The sequence below is a fragment of the Triticum dicoccoides genome, chromosome 2B (assembly GCF_002162155.2).
Source record: "Triticum dicoccoides isolate Atlit2015 ecotype Zavitan chromosome 2B, WEW_v2.0, whole genome shotgun sequence".
Lineage (NCBI taxonomy): Eukaryota > Viridiplantae > Streptophyta > Magnoliopsida > Poales > Poaceae > Triticum > Triticum dicoccoides.
In genome coordinates this window covers 688593977-688604378 of record NC_041383.1, presented here as the reverse complement: position 1 = coordinate 688604378, position 10402 = coordinate 688593977, and positions in this window count along the sequence as shown.

Sequence of the window (10402 nt, the reverse complement as noted above, 5' to 3'; positions counted from 1 at the left end):
CCATAAATGAGAAACATGTCCTTCGTCCTTTTCAGGTACTTTAGGATATTCTTGACCGTTGTCCGGTGTTCCTTGCCGGGATTACTTTGGTACCTTCCTACCAAACTTACGGCAAGGTTTACATCAAGTCTGGTACACAGCATGGCATACATAATAGATCCTATGGCTGAGGCATAGGGGATGACGCTCATCTCTTCTTTATCTTTTGTCGTGGTCGGGCATTGAGCCGAGCTCAATCTCACACCTTGCAATACAGGCAAGAACCCCTTCTTGGACTGATTCATTTTGAACTTCTTCAAAATCTTATCAAGGTATGTGCTTTGTGAAAGAACTATGAGGCGTCTCGATCTATCTCTATAGATCTTGATGCCTAATATATAAGCAGCTTCTCCAAGGTCCTTCATTGAAAAACACTTATTCAAGTAGGCGTTAATGCTGTCCAAGAATTCTATGTCATTTCCCATCAAAAGTATGTCATCTACATATAATATGAGAAATGCTACAGAGCTCCCACTCACTTTCTTGTAAACGCGGGCTTCTCCATAAGTCTACATAAACCCAAACGCTTTGGTCATCTCATCAAAGCGAATGTTCCAACTCCGAGATGCTTGCACCAGCCCATAAATGGATCGCTGGAGCTTGCATACTTTGTTAGCATTCTTAGGATCGACAAAACCCTCCGGCTGCATCATATACAGTTCTTCCTTAAGATGCCCGTTAAGGAATGCCGTTTTGACGTCCATCTGCCATATCTCATAATCATAGTATGCGGCAATTGCTAACATGATTCGGACGGACTTAAGCTTCGCTATGGGAGAGAAAGTCTCATCGTAGTCAATCCCTTGAACTTGTCGATGACCCTTAGCGACAAGTCGAGCTTTATAGATGGTGACATTACCATCCGCGTCCGTCTTCTTCTTAAAGATCCATTTGTTTTCTATCGCTCGCCGATCATTGGGCAAGTCAGTCAAAGTCCATACTTTGTTTTCATACATGGATTCTATCTCGGATTTCATGGCTTCTAGCCATTTGTTGGAATCTGGGCCCGCCATCGCTCCTTCATAGTTCGAAGGTTCACCGTTGTCTAACAACATGATTTCCAGGACAGGGTTGCCGTACCACTCTGGTGCGGAACGCGTCCTTGTGGACCTACGAAGTTCAGTAGCAACTTGATCCGAAGTACCTTGATCATCATCATTATTTTCCTCTTCAGTTGGTGTAGGCATCACAGGAACATTTTCCTGAGCTGCACTACTTTCCCGTTCAAGAGGTAGTACTTCATTGAGTTCTACTTTCCTCCCACTTACTTATTTCGAGAGAAACTCCTTTTCCAGAAAGGATCCGTTCTTGGCAACAAAGATCTTGCCCTCGGATCTTAAGTAGAAGGTATACCCAATGGTTTCTTTAGGGTATCCTATGAAGACGCATTTTTCCGACTTGGGTTCGAGCTTTTCAGGTTGAAGTTTCTTGACATAAGCATCGCATCCCCAAACTTTTAGAAACGACAGCTTAGGTTTCTTCCCAAACCATAATTCATACGGTGTCGTCTCAACGGATTTAGACGGTGCCCTATTTAAAGTGAATGTAGCTGTCTCTAGAGCGTATCCCCAAAATGATAGTGGTAAATCGGTAAGAGACATCATAGATCGCACCATATCCAATAGAGTGCGATTACGATGTTCGGACACACCATTTCGCTGAGGTGTTCCAGGCAGCGTGAGTTGTGAAACGATTCCACATTTTCTTAAGTGTGTACCAAATTCGTGACTTAAATATTCTCCTCCACGATCCGATCGTAAGAATTTTATCTTTTGGTCATGTTGATTCTCTACTTCATTCTGAAATTCCTTGAACTTATCAAAGGTCTCAGACTTGTGTTTCATCAAGTAGACATACCCATATCTACTCAAGTCATCTGTGAGAGTGAGAACATAACGATATCCTCCGCGAGCCTCAACACTCATTGGACCGTACACATCGGTATGTATGATTTCCAACAAGTTGGTTGCTCGCTCCATTGTTCCGGAGAATGGAGTCTTGGTCATTTTGCCCATGAGGCATGGTTCGCATGTGTCAAATGATTCATAATCGAGAGACTCTAAAAGTCCATCAGCATGGAGCTTCTTCATGCGCTTGACACCAATGTGACCAAGGCAGCAGTGCCACAAGTATGTGGGACTATCGTTATCAACTTTACATCTTTTGGTATTCACGCTATGAATATGTGTAACACTACGTTCGAGATTCATTAAGAATAAACCATTGACCATCGGGGCATGACCATAAAACATATCTCTCATATAAATAGAACAACCATTATTCTCGGATTTAAATGAGTAGCCATCTCGTATCAAACGAGATCCAGATACAATGTTCATGCTCAAACTTGGCACCAAATAACAATTATTAAGGTTCAAAACTAATCCCGTAGGTAAATGTAGAGGTAGCGTGCCGACGGCGATCACATCGACTCTGGAACCATTCCCGACGCGCATCGTCACCTCGTCCTTCGCCAGTCTCCACTTATTCCGCAGCTCCTGCTGTGAGTTACAAATATGAGCAACGGCACCGGTATCAAATACCCAGGAGTTACTACGAGTACTGGTAAGGTACACATCAATTACATGTATATCAAATATACTTTTGGTATTGCCGGCCTTCTTATCTGCTAAGTATTTGGGGCAGTTCCGCTTCCAGTGACCCTTCCCCTTGCAATAAAAGCACTTAGTCTCAAGCTTGGGTCCATTCTTTGACTTCTTCCCGGCAACTGGCTTACCGGGCGCGGCAACATCTCTGCCGTCCTTCTTGAAGTTCTTCTTACCCTTGCCCTTCTTGAACTTACTGGTCTTATTGACCATCAACACTTGATGTTCTTTCTTGATTTCAACCTCTGCTGACTTCAGCATTGAAAATACTTCAGGAATGGTCTTCACCATCCCCTGCATATTGTACTTCATCACAAAGCTCTTGTAGCTTGGTGGGAGCGACTGAAGGATTCTGTCAATGACCGCCTCATCCGGGAGGTTAATGTCCAGCTGGGACAGGCGGTTGTGCAACCCAGACATTTTGAGTATGTGCTCACTGACAGAACTATTTTCCTCCATCTTACAACTATAGAACTTGTCGGAGACTTCATATCTCTCGACCCGGGCGTGAGCTTGGAAAACTAGTTTCAGCTCCTCGAACATCTCATATGCTCCGTGTTGCTCCAAACGCTTTTGGAGCCCCGGTTCTAAGCTGTAAAGCATGCCGCACTGAACGAGGGAGTAATCATCAGCACGAGCCTGCCAAGCATTCATAATGTCTTGGTTCTCTGGGACGGGAGTGTCACCTAGCGGTCCTTCTAGGACATATTGTTTCCTGGCAGCTATGAGGATGATCCTCAGGTTCCGGACCCAGTCCGTATAGTTGCTGCCATCATCTTTCAGCTTGGTTTTCTCTAGGAATGCGTTGAAGTTCATGTTGACATGAGCGTTGGCCATTTGATCTACAAGACATATTATGCAAAAAGTTTTAGACTAAGTTCATGATAATTAAGTTCATCTAATCAAATTATTTTAATGAACTCCCACTCAGATTAGACATCCCTCTAGTCATCTGAGTGTTACATGATCCGAGTCGACTAGGCCGTGTCTGATCATCACGTGAGACGGACCAGTCATCGTCGGTGAACATTCTCATGTCGATCGTATCTTCCATAGGACTCGTGTTCGACCTTTCGGTCTCCGTGCTCCGAGGCCATGTCTGTACATGCTAGGCTCGTCAAGTTAACCCTAAGTGTTTTGCATGTGTAAAACTATCTTACACCCGTTGTATGTGGACGTAAGGATCTATCACACCCGATCATCACGTGGTGCTTCGAAACGACGAACTTTAGCAACGGTGCACAGTTAGGGGAGAACACTTCTTGAAATTTTTGTAAGGGATCATCTTATTTACTACCGTCGTTCTAAGTAAACAAGATGCATAAACATAATAAACATCACATGCAATTATATAATAGTGACATGATATGGCCAATATCATATAGCTCCTTTGATCTCCATCTTCGGGGCTCCATGATCATCTTCGTCACCGGCATGACACCATGATCTCCATCATCATGATCTCCATCATCGTGTCTTCATGAAGTTGTCACGCCAATGACTACTTTTACTTCTATGGATAACGCGTTTAGCAATAAAGTAAAGTAATTTACATGGCGTTCTTCAATGACATGCAGGTCATACAAAAAATAAATACAACTCCTATGGCTCCTGCCGGTTGTCATACTCATCGACATGTAAGTCGTGATTCCTATTACAAGAACATGATCTCATACATCACAATATATCATTCATCATTCATCACAACTTCTGGCCATATCACATCACATGACAATTGCTGCAAAAACAAGTTAGACGTCCTCTAATTGTTGTTGCATCTTTTACGTGGCTGCAATTGGGTTCTAGCAAGAACGTTTTCTTACCTACGAATAACCACAACGTGATCTTGTCAACTTCTATTTACCCTTCATAAGGACCCTTTTCATCGAATCCGCTTCAACTAAAGTGGGAGAGACAGACACCCGCCAGCCACCTTATGCAACTAGTGCATGTTAGTCGGTGGAACCGGTCTCACGTAAGCGTACGTGTAAGGTTGGTCCGGGCCGCTTCATCCCACAATACCGCTGAAGCAAGATAAGACTAGTAGCGGCAAGCAAGTTGACAAAATCTACGCCCACAACAAAATTGTGTTCTACTCGTGCAATAGAGAACTACGCATAGACCTAGCTCATGATGCCACTGTTGGGGAACGTTGCAGAAAATTAAAAAAAATTCCTATGGTTTCACCAAGATCCATCTATGAGTTCATCTAAGCAACGAGTCAAGGGAGATGCATCTACATACCACTTTGTAGATCACGAGCGGAAGCGTTCAAAAGAACGGGGTTGAAGTAGTCGTTCTCGTCGTGATCCTATCACCGGAGATCCTAGCGCCGAACGGACGGCACCTCCGCGTTCAACACACGTACGGAACGGATGACGTCTCCTCCTTCTTGATCTAGTAAGGGGAAAGGAGAGGTTGATGATGATGGGTCCAGCAGCAGCACAACGGCGTGGTGGTGGTGGAACAGCAGCACTCCGGCAGGGCTTCGCCAAGCACGCGACGGAGGAGGAAGAGGTGTAGCAGGGGGAGGGGGCGCCAGGACTTCAAGGTGCAGCAGCCCCTCTCCCCCCTCCCTTTATATAGGCCCCAGGGGGGCGCCGGCCCTGGGAGATTCAATCTCCCAAGGGGGCGGCGGCCAAGGGGGGAGGAGTGCCCCCCAAGGCATGTGGTGCGCCCCCCCCCCCCACCCTAGGGTTTCAACCCTAGGCGCAAGGGGTGGGCCTAGGGGGGCGCACCAGCCCACTATGGGCTGGCTCCCCTCCCACTTCAACCCATGGGGCCCTCCGGGATGGGTGGCCCCACCCGGTGGACCCCCGGAACCCTTCCGGTGGTCCCGGTACAATACCGGGTGACCCCGAAACTTTCCCGATGGCCGAAATACCACTTCCTATATATAATTCTTTACCTCCGGACCATTCCGAAACTCCTCGTGACATCCGGGATCTCATCGGGGACTCCTAACAACATTCGGTATACTGCATACTCATATTCATACAACCCTAGCGTCACCGAACCTTAAGTGTGTAGACCCTACGGGTTCGGGAGACACGTAGACATGACCGAGACGGCTCTCGGGCAATAACCAACAGCGGGATCTGGATACCCATGTTGGCTCCCACATGCTCCTCGATGATCTCATCGGATGAACCATGATGTCGAGGATTCGAACAACCCCGTATACAATTCCCTTTGTCATTCGGTACGTTACATGCCCGAGACTCGATCGTCGGTATCCCAATACCTCGTTCAGTCTCGTTACCGGCAAGTCACTTTACTCATACCGTAATGCATGATCTCGTGACCAAACACTTGGTCACTTTGAGCTCATTATGATGATGCATTACCGAGTGGGCCCAGAGATACCTCTCCGTCATACGGAGTGACAAATCCCAGTCTCGATCCGTGTCAACCCAACAGACACTTTCGGAGATACCTGTAGTGCACCTTTATAGTCACCCAGTTACGTTGTGATGTTTGGTACACCCAAAGCACTCCTACGGTATCCGGGAGTTACACGATCTCATGGTCTAAGGAAGAGATACTTGACATTGAAAAAAGCTCTAGCAAAACGAACTACACGATCTTGTGCTATGCTTAGGATTGGGTCTTGTCCATCACATCATTCCCCTAATGATGTGATCCCGTTGTCAATGACATCTAATGTCCATAGTCAGGAAACCATGACTATCTGTTGACCAACGAGCTAGTCAACTAGAGGCTCACTAGGGACATGTTATGGTCTATGTATTCACACGTGTATTACGATTTCTGGATAATACAATTATAGCATGAATAAAAGACAATTATCATGAACAAGGAAATATAATAATAATGCTTTTATTATTGCCTCTAGGGCATATTTCCAACAGGAGAGTGTGCTCCCTCTAGGGTTCCCACCCCTAGGGGTACGACAGCCCTTGATGGGATGGAGGAGGCGGCCAAGAGGGGGAGAGAGGGGGCGCGCCCTAGGGTGGGCCTTTAGGCCCATCTGCGCCTAGGGTTTCCCCTCTCCCCTCCTAGCTGCACCTTGAGCCTTGGTGGGAGGCGCACCAGCCCACTCTAGGGCTGGTCCCTTCCCACTCTAGGCCCATGCAAGCCTCCGAGGCTGGTATCCCCTCCCGGTGGACCCCCGGAACCCTTCCGGTGGTCCCGGTACATTACCGGTCACGCCCGAAATACTTCCGGTGGCCAAAACCTCACTTCTTATATATTATTATTTACCTCCGGACCATTCCGGAACTCCTCGTGACGTCCGGGATCTCATCCGAGACTCCAAACAACATTCGGTAACCACATACAAACTTCCCTTATAACCCTAGCGTCATCGAACCTTAAGTGTGTAGACCCTACGGGTTCGGGAATCATGCAGACATGACCGAGACAGTTCTCCGGCCAATAACCAACAGCGGGATCTAGATACCCATGTTGGCTCCCACATGTTCCACGATGATCTCATCGGATGAACCACGATGTCGGGGATTCAAGCAAACCCGTATACAATTCCCTTTGTCAATCGGTATGTTACTTGCCCGACATTTGATCATCGATATCCTAATACCTCGTTCAATATCGTTACTGGCAAGTCACGTTACTCGTTGCGTAATGCATGATCCCGTGACTAACTACTTAGTCACATTGAGCTCATTATGATGTTGCGTTACCGAGTGGGCCCAGAGATACCTCTCTGTCGTACGGAGTGACAAATCCCAGTCTCGATTTGTGCCAGCCCAACAGACACTTTCGGAGATACCTATAGTATACCTTTATAGCCATTGGGACACCCAAAGCATTCCTATGGTATCCGGGAGTTGCACAATCTCATGGTCTAAGGAAATGATACTTGACATTAGAAAAGCTTTAGCAAACGAACTACACGATCTTGTGCTATGCTTAGGATTGGGTCTTCTCCATCACATCATTCTCCTAATGATGTGATCCCGTTATCAATGACATCCAATGTCCATGGTCAGGAAACCATGACCATCTTTTGATCAACGAGCTAGTCAACTAGAGGATCACTAGGGACATGTTGTGGTCTATGTATTCACACATGTATTACGGTTTCCGGTCAATACAATTATAGCATGAACAATAGACAACTATCATGAACAAGGAAATATAATAATAACCATTTTATTATTACCTCTAGGGCATATTTCCAACAGGGTGTTGGTCCAAACCCGGAGCCGTACTGGTCTCCGAGATGGTGTTCGGCGAGGGCCCGGACTGTGGAGGCCCCCCACCATCGGTGGTCATGGGGGTCGCCATGCCCCGCTCTACAGGGTCCGAGGTGTTGTCTTCGGGCGCCTTCTGGACGGTCTCGTTCGCTCCTCCTCGGTCAGGAGATGGCCTTTGGGACGACACCTTAGTGTCCTCCATGGCAGGGGGAGAGAAGGCATGAGACGGTCCGTCACTCTCCGCCTCTCCAGGTGCTAGAGAGTTCCCCTACAAAGAGGATGGAATCGGGATCTCGCACGGAGGGCTGAAAAGCAGAAAAAGATTTGATATGACAGAGGCAGATTAAGAGATAACTGAACGAGTAAGTTTTCGATACTTACGTTTAGGCCAGGGGCTTCTCTATTTGGATCCTCTGCGGGCTGTGTTCGGACTTTGAGCCCAAACTATCCGAGAGGACCACCCTCCCCTTCTTCGATGTCTCTCCCTCTAGGTTCTCGGAGGCTGTCCTCTTTCCCCTCCTCGTCTTGAGGGGGGAGTTGCTCTCCACTTCCTCCTCCTCCTCCTCCTCTTTGTCCTTGTCTTCCTCGTGAGAGGATACGACCTCGTTCTCTCCAGACACTGCTTCCGGAGGGCCTTTGCGGCAGGGCCCGTCCTTGGGCCCCTTGCCCTTCTTCTTGAACTTTTTCTCCGGCGCCTGATAAGGTGCCGGGACCAGCATCTCCTCCAGCTGATGAGTGACTGGTTCTTCAGGTAAAAGAGCCGGACTCTTAATCCGCTCCGACTTCTTGGTCTAGCCCTGTAAAACAAAAGATGGGCTGGTGAGTTTTGTATCGACCGAATATATAAACTGGGTATGTCTTCGGGAAGTTAAATACTTACCGGAGTGGTCGGATTCGTGGCGTTGAGGCCGACATCTTCGGTCTCCATGGGCCAGCTCTTCTGTGCCTTGAAGAGCAGCTTCCACATTCCCTCGTGCGTAGTACCGAGGAAATGCTGCAGAGTCCGTGGCTCCTCCGGATTGAACCCCCACATGGGGGAAGCCCGGCGCTGGCAGGGGAGGATGCGGAGGAAGAGCATGATTTGAACCACGTTGGTTAGACCAACATTTTCCCCCAGAACGTTGGCGATACGCATTTGCAGCGTCTGCACCTCCGTCTGGGACCGCCAGTCGTGGCCCTTCGCGGTCTAGGAGACGAGCCTCATTGGGGGGGTCCAGATCTGAATTCCGGAATTGCCGTCCAGTTAGTGCAGCGCGGCTCGGTGATATAGAACCACTCCTGTTGCCAGATCTTGACGGTCTCCATGAAGGCCCCCTTGGGCCACGTGGTGTTGGGCAACTCGTTGATCATAGCTCCGCCGCAGTCCGTGTGCTTCTCGTCGACCACCTTCAGCTTCATATTGAAGACCTTGAGCCACAAGCCGAAGTGTGGGTGGATGCGGAGGAGAGCCTCACACACGACGATGAACGCCGAGATGTGGAGAAAAGAGTTCGGGGCTAGATCATGGAAATCTAGCCTGCAGTAGAACATGAGTCCATGGACGAATGGGTGGAGTGGAAAACCTAGCCCTCTAAGGAAATGAGGGAGGAAGACGACCCGTTCGCCTGGCTCCGGGGTGGGAATGACTTGACCCTTGGGGAGGGGGAGCCTGTGCGCGATGTTGGCGGCGAGGTATCCTGCACTCGGGAGATCTTTTATCTCCTTCTCCATGACGGGGGAGGCCTCCCACTTGCCTTTGAGACCGTATCCGGGAATGGTCGGAGGAGGTGGTAGTGGTGGTGAAGACAGAGACTTTTTTGGCGCTGAGAGCTTGGGATATTGGAAGGCAGAGGAGACTGGAAGGCGTGGGGAGGAAAAGAGAAATATATTGCACTCTTATAGGCGGTAAAAATGCAAACCGTCCCCCCACTTGCGCCTTGAAGCTCGCCTATTCCCAATGAAAGTGTGCACCGTAAACGGTTGGATTACCCAAATTCTATTGATGAGCAATCCCATATTAAGTGGGCACGATCTCTGTTTCGACACGACGGGCCAATGGGGCAGAGCCTCGAAACGCGGAACGCGGGGTGTGAAAACGGTTTAAAACGTCGAAGGGTCAAGTCTGACGCTTCGCCGAAAAAAGTTGTTAGTAAAAGACACTGTTCTTATTTTTTATATATCCTACCTTCGCGGCTACGGGTTGAGTTCATTATGAAAAACCAGATACAATTCTTTTAGGGAGGGAAGCCGATGTGTACTATTCATGAAACCCGCCTTGCAATGCCAAAAACTATGTGCATGCTGAACACATGTGGGTACTGTGGGAGTCCTGGACTAGGGGGTCCTCGGGCGTCCGATCTATTGGATATGGGCCGGACTAATGGGCCGTCGAGATACAAGATAGAAGATCACCTCTCGTGTCTGGTAGGGACTCTCGTATGCGTGGATGGCAAGTATAGGTGTCCGGATATGTTATTCCTTTATGTAAAACCGACTTTGTACAATCCTAAAGCCCTTCGGTGTCTATATAAACCAAAGGGTTAGATCGGAGGCAAGATCACAACATTGCTAGGCTAGCTAATCCAGGGTTAGCCAACT